Genomic DNA, 11,088 nt, shown 5'->3' with positions numbered 1-11,088 from the left:
TCCTCACCCTGAAAGCGACCTGGCCTAGGAGAAACTAATCCATGTTTCAGTTTTCTTTAAATAGCCACTGCAAATGTCAGCCAACTTTGGCCTCCGAAGCGGAAATTCCACAGAAGTGGTCAGGGCTACCACAGCAGGTTCATCCCATCTGTCCATCAGACAATAATGCTTGTTCATATTGGCAGTTTGAAGTGAATCATATATAGCTCAGGACCTCAGACTGGTGCAGAGGTTAACCTTTCAACATTGCTTACATCTGCTATGACAGGCTCATTGTCCACCCTCCCTCCCAGAAGCCTGGAAGGGATGAGAGCCAAGCCTATGGGTTCATAGTTTCAACCCCGCAGCACACACTCACACACACCAATTGATTAATGGACTGCTGAATGTATATATTTTTTTCTCTTTGTTTGCTCTTCTCAGTATTATGTCTATCTCTGATAAACTACCCAGGAAAGGGCTGAAAATAGCCCATATTAATATATGTAGCCTTAGAAATAAGGTTCATGAAATCAATAACTTGCTAATATCAGATAACATGAATATTTTAGACATTTCTGAGACTCACTTAGATAATTCATTTCATCATACAGCAGTAGCAATACAGGAATATAACATCTATAGAAGAGACAGAAATGCTTATGGTGGAGGTGTTGCTGTATATATTCAGAGCCATATCCCTGTAATGCTTAGAGAAGATCTTATGTCAAGTGTTATTGAGGAGTTGTGGTTGCAGGTTCACTTGGCACATCTAAAGCCTTTTCTTTTGGGGTGTTGCTATAGGCTACCAAGTGCAAACAGTCAGTATCTAAATAATATGTGTGAAATGCTTGATAGTGTATGTGATGTAAACAGAGAGGTCTATATGTAACCGATGTGAAATGGCTAGTTAGTTAGCGGTGGTGCGCGCTAATAGCATTTCAATCAGTGACGTCACTCGCTCTGAGACTTGAAGTAGGGTTTCCCCTTGCGTTACAAGGGCCGCGGCTTTTGTGGCGCGATGGGTAACGATGCTTCGTGGGGTGTCAGTTGTTGATGTGTGCAAGGGTCCCTGGTTCGAGCCCGGGTTGGGGCGAAGAGAGGGACGGAACCTACACTGTTACATATAGTCGTGGCCAAATGTTTTGAGAATGACACATATATTAATTTTCACAAAGTCTGCTGCCTCAGTTTGTATGATGGCAATTTGCATATACTCCAGAATGTTATGAAAAGTGATCAAATGAATTGTAATTAATTGCAAAGTCCCTCTTTGCCATGCAAATGAACTGAATCACAAAAAAAACATTTCCACTGCATTTCAGCCCTGCCACAAAAGGACCAGATGACATGTCAGTGATTCTCTCGTTAACACAGGTGTGAGTGTTGACGAGGACAAGGCTGGAGATCACTCTATCATGTTGATTGAGTTCGAATAACAGACTGGAAGCTTCAAAAGGAGGGTGGTGCTTGGAATCATTGTTCTTCCCCTGTCAATCATGATTACCTACAAGGAAACACGTGCCGTCATCATTGCTTTGCACAAAAAGGGCTTCATAGGCAAGGATATTGCTGCCAGTAAGATTGCACCTAAATCAACCATTTTTCGGATCATCAAGAACTTCAAGGAGAGCGGTTCAATTGTTGTGAAGAAGGCTTCAGGGCACCCAAGAAAGTCCAGCAAGAGCCAGGACCGTCTCCTAAAGTTGATTCAGCTGCGGGATCGGAGCACCACCAGTACAGAGCTTGCTCAGGAATGGCAGCAGGCAGGTGTGAGTGCATCTGCACGCAGTGAGGCGAAGACTTTTGGAGGATGGCCTGGTGTCAAGAAGGGCAGCAAAGAAGCCACTTCTCTCCAGGAAAAACATCAGGGACAGACTGATATTCTGCAAAAGGTACCGGGATTGGACTGCTGAGGACTGGGGTAAAGTCATTTTCTCTGATGAATCCCCTTTCCGATTGTTTGGGGCATCCGTAAAAAAGCTTGTCCGGAGAAGACGAGGTGAGCGCTACCATCAGTCCTGTGTCATGCCAACAGTAAAGCATCCTGAGATCATTCATGTGTGGGGTTGCTTCTCAGCTAAAGGAGTGGGCTCACTCACAATTTTGCATAAGAACACAGCCATGAATAAAGAATGGTACCAACACATCCTCCGAGAGCAACTTCTCCCAACCATCCAGGAACAGTTTGGTGACAAACAATGCCTTTTCCAGCATGATGGAGCACCTTGTCATAAGGCAAAAGTGATAACTAAGTGGCTCGGGGAACAAAACATCGATATTTTGGGTCCATGGCCAGGAAACTCCCCAGACCTTAATCCCATTGAGAACTTGTGGTAAATCCTCAAGAGGCGGGTGGACAAACAAAATCCCACAAATTCTGACAAACTCCAAGCATTGATTATGCAAGAATGGGCTGCCATCAGTCAGGATGTGGCCCAGAAGTTAATTGACAGCATGCCAGGGCGGATTGCAGAGTTCTTGAAAAAGAATGGTCAACACTGCAAATATTGACTCTTTGCATCAACTTCATGTAATTGTCAATAAAAGCCTTTGACACTTATGAAATGCTTGTAATTATACTTCAGTATTCCATAGTAACATCTGACAAAAATATCTATAGACACTCAAGCAGCAAACTTTGTGAAAATGTATATTTGTGTCATTCTCAAAACGTTTGGCCACGACTGTACTTTCTTGGGGACCTGAATATTGACTGGTTTTCATTAAGCTGTCCAATCAAGAGGAAGCTTCTTACTGTAACCAGTGCCTGTAATCTAGTTTAGGTTATTAATCAACCTAAGAGAGAATACAGTAGACGGCACACGTCAAAAGTGTGATTTATGACCCTATGTCATGGGTGACGTGTGTATGCCCATATATGGGCATCCTGTCAGGACATCCTGGCGGGAAGTTATCACGTCTCTAGGGAGTGCCCATATATGGGAGTTAACCCTGGAGTTTTTCTCCTGCGCTGCGTATGAGGGAATGGCTTAAGATACGGCTAGCGCTATGTCAGATTGAACACGCCCTGAGTGGTACATCCCTGCCCGGCTACGCGTTGGAAGAGGAGGTGTGCGGGCGCGATGATTTGAAAGCCATTAGAATCTCTTCAATGGCTTATAGCCCGACTCCAAAGTGACAATTTTAGCATGCTACAAAATCTGTTAGTTCATATGTATTTTCCAAAGCCTGCAAGGATGTGAACTATTTTATGACTGTCTTTAGCTTTAAGTGGTGTGATTACCATATATTCCTAACCATGATGAAAAAGCTAGAAAATCTTTTCCAAAATCGTGAACAATTACGTCGCGGGGCGCTTGTATCCTTAAGACATACCCAGGGTCTACATGCAAGACGTTTGATCTATCCAAGGAATGAAAACTTACGGAACGTGGAATGGGTGGGATATCTAGCGAGCAAGAGAGCCTGTCTTGACGACGGTGAATTGGAAACGGATGGATGTCATGGCTAACCCTATAGCCGGCCCCTTTATTTGTAAGAAAGGAATAGTAAAATTGTTTGTATTAATTATAGCATGTTTTAAAAGGTCTGTACTAAATATTTTAAATTAAATAAAAGGTTTTTAAAATTGTATCTCACCTTCGCCTGGAATATCACGCTCCCTCTCTCCCTGGATGTCTGAGGCAAAGGCTTTCAGGAAAGACGTGTGTGTGTGTTTCAAAAACAATGGGTTTTTCGAGGTTCTGTGAAACCAGGTAGGCACTTTCGTGACATTAACACACAAGCCTTTCAAATTCAAATTTATTTCCCCCCCAGAGGATGTGGGGGCTCAAAAGTCAAAACCCACAGCCCCAATATAAACAGTCTAGACACCCCCTAAGTTTAAAAACAATGTTATTTCTAATCAACACCGGTACTAACTGTTCATTATGCATACTGGGTGTCCCCAAAAACAGCAGGTGTTATATCCTCTGGGGGTGTAGGAAGCAAAAGGCATTGCCGCCATCCCTGCATATAAAAGGTCTAGACGGGGGCTAAGGTTGAAAAACAATGTTTATTCTCTAAACAACCCCTTTACTATCGGTTCATTTTTGCATAGAGCATGTCACCCGAAAAACACAAAACTTCACCCACGCTCTGTAAATTCCTTCCATACTATGTCTCGGTCACGACAGAGGTCCTGCTGAAAACTCTTTTCCTGCGTTTCTGCAAGCTTATACAAATGGAGAATTTTGAAGGTGATGATATTAATATGATCGATTTTAGGGTGCGTTAGGTATTTTCTGGGAATTGTTTGGATATTACGTAATTAATGCATTGTTGGGAACTATATCTCTCTAATATTAAACCTGTAACGTTCTTGAAAATGATCGGACAAAGGCGCAGCGTGAGTATAGTTCTACATATTTATTTAAGTGAAAATAACAAAACAAAATAACAAAACTTACAAAGACTGTGAGGACGTAGTGCCCAAACACACTAACAAACAATCAATATCCCACCAAACACAGGTGGGGAAATAGCTACCTAAATATGATCCCCAATCAGAGGCAACGATAAACAGCTGCCTCTAATTGGGAACCATATTAGCACCAACATAGAAATAGACATACTAGATCACCCCCTAGTTACGCCCTGACCTACTACACCATAGAGAACCAAGGGCTCTCTATGGTCAGGGCATGACAGTAATCCCCCCAAAGGTGTTGACTCCAGCCGCAAAACCTGAAACCAAATGAGGGGGGGGGGGGGGGTGATTAGTGGTTGCTCCAGTGCAGGTCGTAGCCCCCGCCCAGACCCCAGATCTGGCCATTGCGCCGGGCTGAACGCCGTGCCTGGACTGGGCATCGGCACAAAGGAGGACTCCGGCCATGGAGCTGGGTTGGACACTGTGCCTGGACATCGGCGCAGAAGAAGGCTCCAGCCTTGGAGCTGGACTGGACGCCTTACCTGGAAGCTCTGGACAGTTGACCGTCGCCGGAGGTTCCGGACTGTTGACCGTCGCCGGAGGTTCCGGACCGTTGCCGGAGGTTCCGGACCGTCGCCAGAAGCTCCGGACCTGGAACCGTCGCTGGAAGCTCTGGACTGTGAATGCGCACTGGAGGCCTAGTGCGTGGAGCCGGCACAGGTGGCACCGGACTGGTGACACGCACTTCAGGGCAAGTGCGGGGAATAGGCACAGGACGTACCGGACTGGGGGCACGCACTTCAGGGCGAGTGCGAGGAGCAGGCACAGGATGTACCGGACTGGGGACACGCTCTTCAGGGCGAGTGCGAGGATCAGGCACAGGACGTACCGGACTGGGGACACGCTCTTCAGGGCGAGTGCGAGGAGCAGGCACAGGACGTACCGGACTGGGGAGGCACACTGGAGGCCAGATGCGTGGAGCCGACACAGGTTTCACCAGACTGCTAACGGGATCTTCTGGTCAAATGTTGAGCAGAACACACTTGCACAACATCTCTCATCTCTGTCTCTCCCAACCTCTCCATTGCCTCCCTGACAGTCTCTGGCTCTTCCCGCGGCTCAGCCGCAAGCAACATGTGCCCCCCCAAAAAACTCTTGGGGTTTCTGTGGCCGTGGTCTGACGACACGGTCCTCTAGAGTTTGCCATTCGGGCTCTGGCACTCTCCTCGGCCCGACCGGCCACCCCTTGTGCCCCCCCCCCCCAAAAAAACTTGGGGTTGTCCTTGGGCTTTCTGTGGCCGCGAACCTTGGCGTCGTCGCTGTCCTCCGTTATTACCTTCCGTCTGCCGCCAAGGAAGGGTTTCGCATCCACCCATCACTTCTTCCCATGTCCAAAACTCCTTTACCTGGTGAACACGCTGCTTGGTCCTGGTTTGTTGGGATATTCTCTCACCTTCTTGAAAATGATCAGACCAAGGCGCAGCGTGAGTATAGTTCCACATGTTTATTTAAGTGAAACTAACAAAAGAAAATAACAAAACTTACAAAGACCGTGAGGACGTAGTGCCCAAACACACTAACAAACAATCAATATTCCACCAAACACAGGTGGAGAAATAACTACCTAAATATGATCCCCAATCAGAGGCAACGATAAACAGCTGCCTCTAATTGGGAACCATATTAGCACCAACATAGAAATAGACATACTAGATCACCCCTTAGTCACGCCCTGACCTACTACACCATAGAGAACCAAGGGCTCTCTATGGTCAGGGTGTGACAAAACCGGTGTTATATGTTTTTACAGATATTCTAAAACGGGTGGACAACGATTTTTCAGGTATGTATTTATGTCAATTGCACGTATTTTTATAAGTTAAAATGTATATATTTCGTATAAATATATGTTAATATTATCTAACGTCTATAGGTTATCCGTCATTTACCCAGTTGCTACCGGGAATAATTGATATGCATCAGCCATCATTAGATGGAGGTTCTCAGAAGCAGGCAGCGCCCGGTCCTTTACATAGCCCGTCACCGTCACGCTATTTTCGACGTAAGTCCAAAAATAAAATCCATAATAATATTTATACATTAAAAACAAAAAGTGTGTACCCTATTTTAAAAGATAATTTTGTGTTTACAGCGGACAGCCCCCCAGCAAGGATATGTGATGCATAATGGACTCTGAACGACTTCGGAGGAGCCGATGAAACAGATCGTATTCTACCGTTTTGTACGGACGTTTTTCCAAACACTCCAAGAACCGAGGCTATAACCAGCAGATCCACACCCCCGGGAACCTCAAGCCAATCGCTCCATAATCTGGCATTTACGACGCTTCATAGTCCTTCACGACTCCGCACAGCTGTGACCAAAGTGCATTGCGCAGAATCACCCCAGCCCGAGAAGGGATACAGGGCTGAAAACGTACGGATTCAAGAACCGGCGCTCTATAGATACGGTATGACCCCATTATACATTTGTTATAGTTATACATTTTTTTATTAGTTATACATTTTTTTATAGAATATGTTAAAACAATGTCAAATAATGTTTTTTTTCAGACTCCAACGATACACGCCTGGCAGAATCTGCAAAGCCAGGTGAAAAAAGTCTAGAGCCCTCGGTATCCACGATTCGTCAGAACAGCCTGCGTCAAAAAAGCAGAGGTACCGTAATTTCCGGACTATAAGCCGCAACTTTTTTCCCACGCTTTGAACCTCGCGGCTTAAACAATGACGCGGCTAATATATGGATTTTTCCCGCTTTCACATTTTTTTCCCCCCAAAAAACACATTCTGTGACGTGCTCCTTTTTTTGGCGGCATGAAGCTTTCATTAGACCAATGAAATTGCCGAACGGGTTAAGGTCAAACAACTTTTTTGTTAACTGTTTAGATTAAATCGAGCGCACTCAAACTTCCCATCATTCTGATTACGGTAGTCATTTTGTCACCCTGATTCCTGGGGACACAACAAAGTATTTGCAGCCACTCGACAACAGTGTAAATCGTGCATTTAAGGTGGCGCTCCGTGTTCAGCGGGAGGCTTGGATGACAAGTGGGGAGAAATCCTTAACTAAAATGGGCCGCATGCGAAGAGCAACTTATGGTCAAGTCTGCCAGTGGGTCCTGACAGCGTGGAGCATTGTCAAAAAATCCACTATCATCAACGGGTTTCGAAAGGCTGGACTGCTGCATGTTGAAGAGGGCTCAGCGGGGGATTTGCCTCCGGATGAAAGTGACGAGGGCGACAATGAAAACGATCCAATATCGGATGAAGCAATTCTGAGGCTATTCAACTCCGACACCGAAGGAGATGGTTTCAGTGCACAGGAGGAGGAAGATAGTGACCAATGACTTTCTTGGTAGGCTACTGTTTACTGCTATTTATTTTTATTTTTGTTACAAGCCGTGTTTCGTTAAAGCCTATTTATTTTTTGTTACAAGCCGTGTTTCGTTAAGCCTATTTATTTTTGTTACAAGCCGTGTTTCGTTAAAGCCTGTGTAAAGTTCATTTGTTTCAATGTACCGGTAGGCACCTGCGGCTTATAGACATGTGCGGCTTATTTATGTTCAAAATATTTTTTTTTTTTTAATTCAGTGGGTGCGGCTTATATTCAGGTGCGCTTAATAGTCCGGAAATTACGGTGATTTAACTATATATATTGTTAATATATAGTATTATATCTGAAATGTATTTGAAATTTTGATCGAATATATTTTATTTTTAATACCCTATTTTGTATGTATATTTTTCTTTCAGACTCCTCCCCGGCGTATACTGGCACAGAAGGCCTAACACATTGAGAGCACGTGGAGGATTTCGTCACCCAGAACATCCACAGTAAAACACTGAAACCGGATGATTTCAACGCTTTAAATGACAATTCTGAGCTCGACGATTTGCTGTTGTATGAGGCGGCCCGCCATCTTGATACAGACAGTTCTGAGATAGAAACAATAATGCAAAGGTATATATTTGATACAATTACCCTGTTAAAACTGTTGTTACAATATCACTTCTCATTGTGTACATTTCCAGGTTTTACAAACATAAAACAACTATCTAATTAATGTTTATCGGACTAACACACTGTTGAGTTTCCTATTTACTAAAGAACAATCACTAAGACAAAACACAAAAGTTGTAATATAATCTGTATACATGTCATTCTATACTGAAAACAGGTACATTCTGAAAGATTTTGATGTTGATGTGATAACACATTTTTTTTATTCATCTCTCAGTTTAGGATAATGCTGTTTATTTTATACTTTACTTAAATTGTATTATTTATCTTGTCTCATACCATGCTAATACACTACTAAGCAATGCAAACAGATATGGAATTAACCCCGTAACAGGTGTGTGTCTTTTATGGATCAAGAATTGATCAAGAATAACAATAGCCTTGATCAGATCTTCTTCCCTATTACGGCATCATATAATGCACAGTCATATGCAAATCCATAAAACTCCATCAATAAAACATTGAAAACCTTCACAGGACTACTTGCATATGCATATCCTAGCTTCTGGGCCTGAGTAGCAGGTAGTTTACTTTGGGCACCTCAGTCATCCAAACTTTGGAATACTGCCCCCTATCCCTAACAAGTTAAAGGTTTTGTAAGTTGTAACAGGTCTCATTCCGCAGTCATGAGATCGGATAAAAAAGGGCTTCCATCTAAGGAATGCCCCACTTACTAAAAGCAAACTCTTGTCATAGACCATCTTGCCCTTTGGATACTGACTTATGTTACAAGCCCCATGTTTCTTAAAGCTTAAGATATAATGTCTGCTGTAGACGGTTTTGACCCCAGGTTGCAACTACCATTTTCGGCCTTAATCACAGGCCCATCCAATAGCGGTAAAAGGTATTTTAGAGAATTCTGAACATGTATTATCTTAGAAACCTGACAATATTGTGTGGTGTTATTCGTGTTATCAACCTTTGTATCATGAGCTGTTGAAGAAAATAAAAATCAAGTTTGTTGAAGGAATACCCGAATCCCTGTCTGATGATGAACTTTTACCTCATAAAAACAATCTGCTGGTTTTGGACGATATGCTATTTGCAGGTAGCAAACATCCTGAAATTGCACGAGCCTTTACCCAATATACTCATCATAGAAACCTGTCCGTGCTTTACTTGGTGCAGAATGTGTTTCACCAAGGTAAAAATAGCCGTACCATTAGTTTGAACGCCAATTACATGGTTTTGTTCGAAAACCCTAGAGACAAACTACAAATTAACACTCTAGCTCAGCAGATGTACCCAGGATGGAAATCCTACTTTATGGAGAGCTATGAGGATGCTACCAAAGCGCCATTTTCTTATTTAATCGTGGATTTAAAATCAAATACTCCAGAACACCTGATGCTCCGAACCGACTTGTTCCCGTGGGAGTGGCCGGCGGCGTACATTCCTAAAAAGTAACCGCTATGTCTCTGCGTTTAAAAAGAAGCCTGCCCCTCTTGAGAATCCTAGTTGGGGCTACAGCTAAAGAACGGAAGGCCATCTTGGGTCACTGTTCTTCAGATCTCATATTATCCCTATGTGAGATTGCTTTGAATCTTCTCAAAGGCTGCATTCCACTCACCCTAACCCAATTAAAAAAATTAAAGAGACAAAAGACCGCGATCAAACTCTTTGCCAATAAAAGGGCCAGTCTTCAAAAGAAAAGACATAGCATACAACAGTCTGGGGGTTTTCTACCTTTTCTTCCTGCGGACTGATTCCCTGTATTGCTGTTTAATTGTGCGTGCATCTTAACAACCATATTCAATGTCAGTTCTCACTGGACATAATTCTCAGTAATCTGAACCAGGAGTGGTCAACCAAATGTGTGTGTGAATGTGGACATATTCTTACAATAAACTCCCCTTAACCTGGACATCCACCTTATCTTTGTTCAGACCGGACATTCTGTAGTGGTTGCTACCGGCCTTAAGCCAGCACTTAAGGTTCATTTATTATATTCATGGTCCTTTGATTCTCCACAACCCTACCCCTATTTTTCAATATATAAATACTATTTAGCAGATGCTTTATCCAAAGCAACTTATAGTCATGTGTAAGTGAATTTTTCCTTGTGGGAGCCCCCAGCAGGAATTGAACCATACAACCATACTGAAGCATCGCCATGACATTCTAATGGGAATTAATGTGATATTAGTGAATATATTATAGCCTTCATTACATTGTAGACAAGTTACCTACCAGGCAGCAGTACCAGAAGGAATATGGATATGAGAGCCACCAAATGTCTACAAAGCCCTCTCACATTTCCATGATCAGATTTTGCGCCAGTGTTTACAACTTTTGTGATTCCACCTCAGGCCTGCATCATCTTTTTCGTCAGGATCAGCTCAAAATGTAGGCTATGCCTATGCTTCTACTCTCTGGTATTAAACTCTATTTGACCTGTAGACATTCAAACAGAGTGGGTGCACAGGAAATGACACGGGGAAATCACTATGATTGATAAGATTGTGCGGTATATTGTAGCCCTTTTATGAACTCCCAAACGTAATATTTAGTTTGTGCAATATATGAATGGGACTGAATTGTGTGTCCCAACAAGGTTAGCTGAACAAGACTGTGTATGTGTGTGTGTGTTTTCCTACCTTATCAGGAACACAATGTCCTAACAATTCACCCCAATGTCCTGACAGTCAGGACTTTTTTCATGTCCTGAATTTGTTTGAATGTTTTTTTAAGCTAAA

General features: G+C 43.2%; 1 long non-coding RNA gene across 3 annotated transcripts; it reads left to right on the top strand.

Moving 5' to 3' along the window:
- The first annotated feature begins 6,063 nt into the window (after positions 1-6,063).
- On the top strand, positions 6,064-9,364 carry LOC115205916 (uncharacterized). Of its 3 annotated transcripts, none has more exons than XR_003880702.1 (4): positions 6,064-6,194; positions 6,285-6,413; positions 6,504-6,821; positions 6,925-7,089. It is a non-coding gene; the product is annotated as an uncharacterized LOC115205916 (long non-coding RNA). The 3 variants fall into 3 exon arrangements; XR_003880703.1 differs by adding an exon at positions 8,125-9,364 and having other exon boundaries at positions 6,098-6,413; positions 6,925-6,963; XR_003880701.1 differs by having other exon boundaries at positions 6,098-6,413.
- The last annotated feature ends 1,724 nt before the right edge of the window (positions 9,365-11,088 follow it).

The sequence above is a fragment of the Salmo trutta genome, chromosome 13, assembly GCF_901001165.1.
Source record: "Salmo trutta chromosome 13, fSalTru1.1, whole genome shotgun sequence".
NCBI lineage: Eukaryota > Metazoa > Chordata > Actinopteri > Salmoniformes > Salmonidae > Salmo > Salmo trutta.
This window is presented reverse-complemented; position numbering and strand designations above follow the sequence as displayed.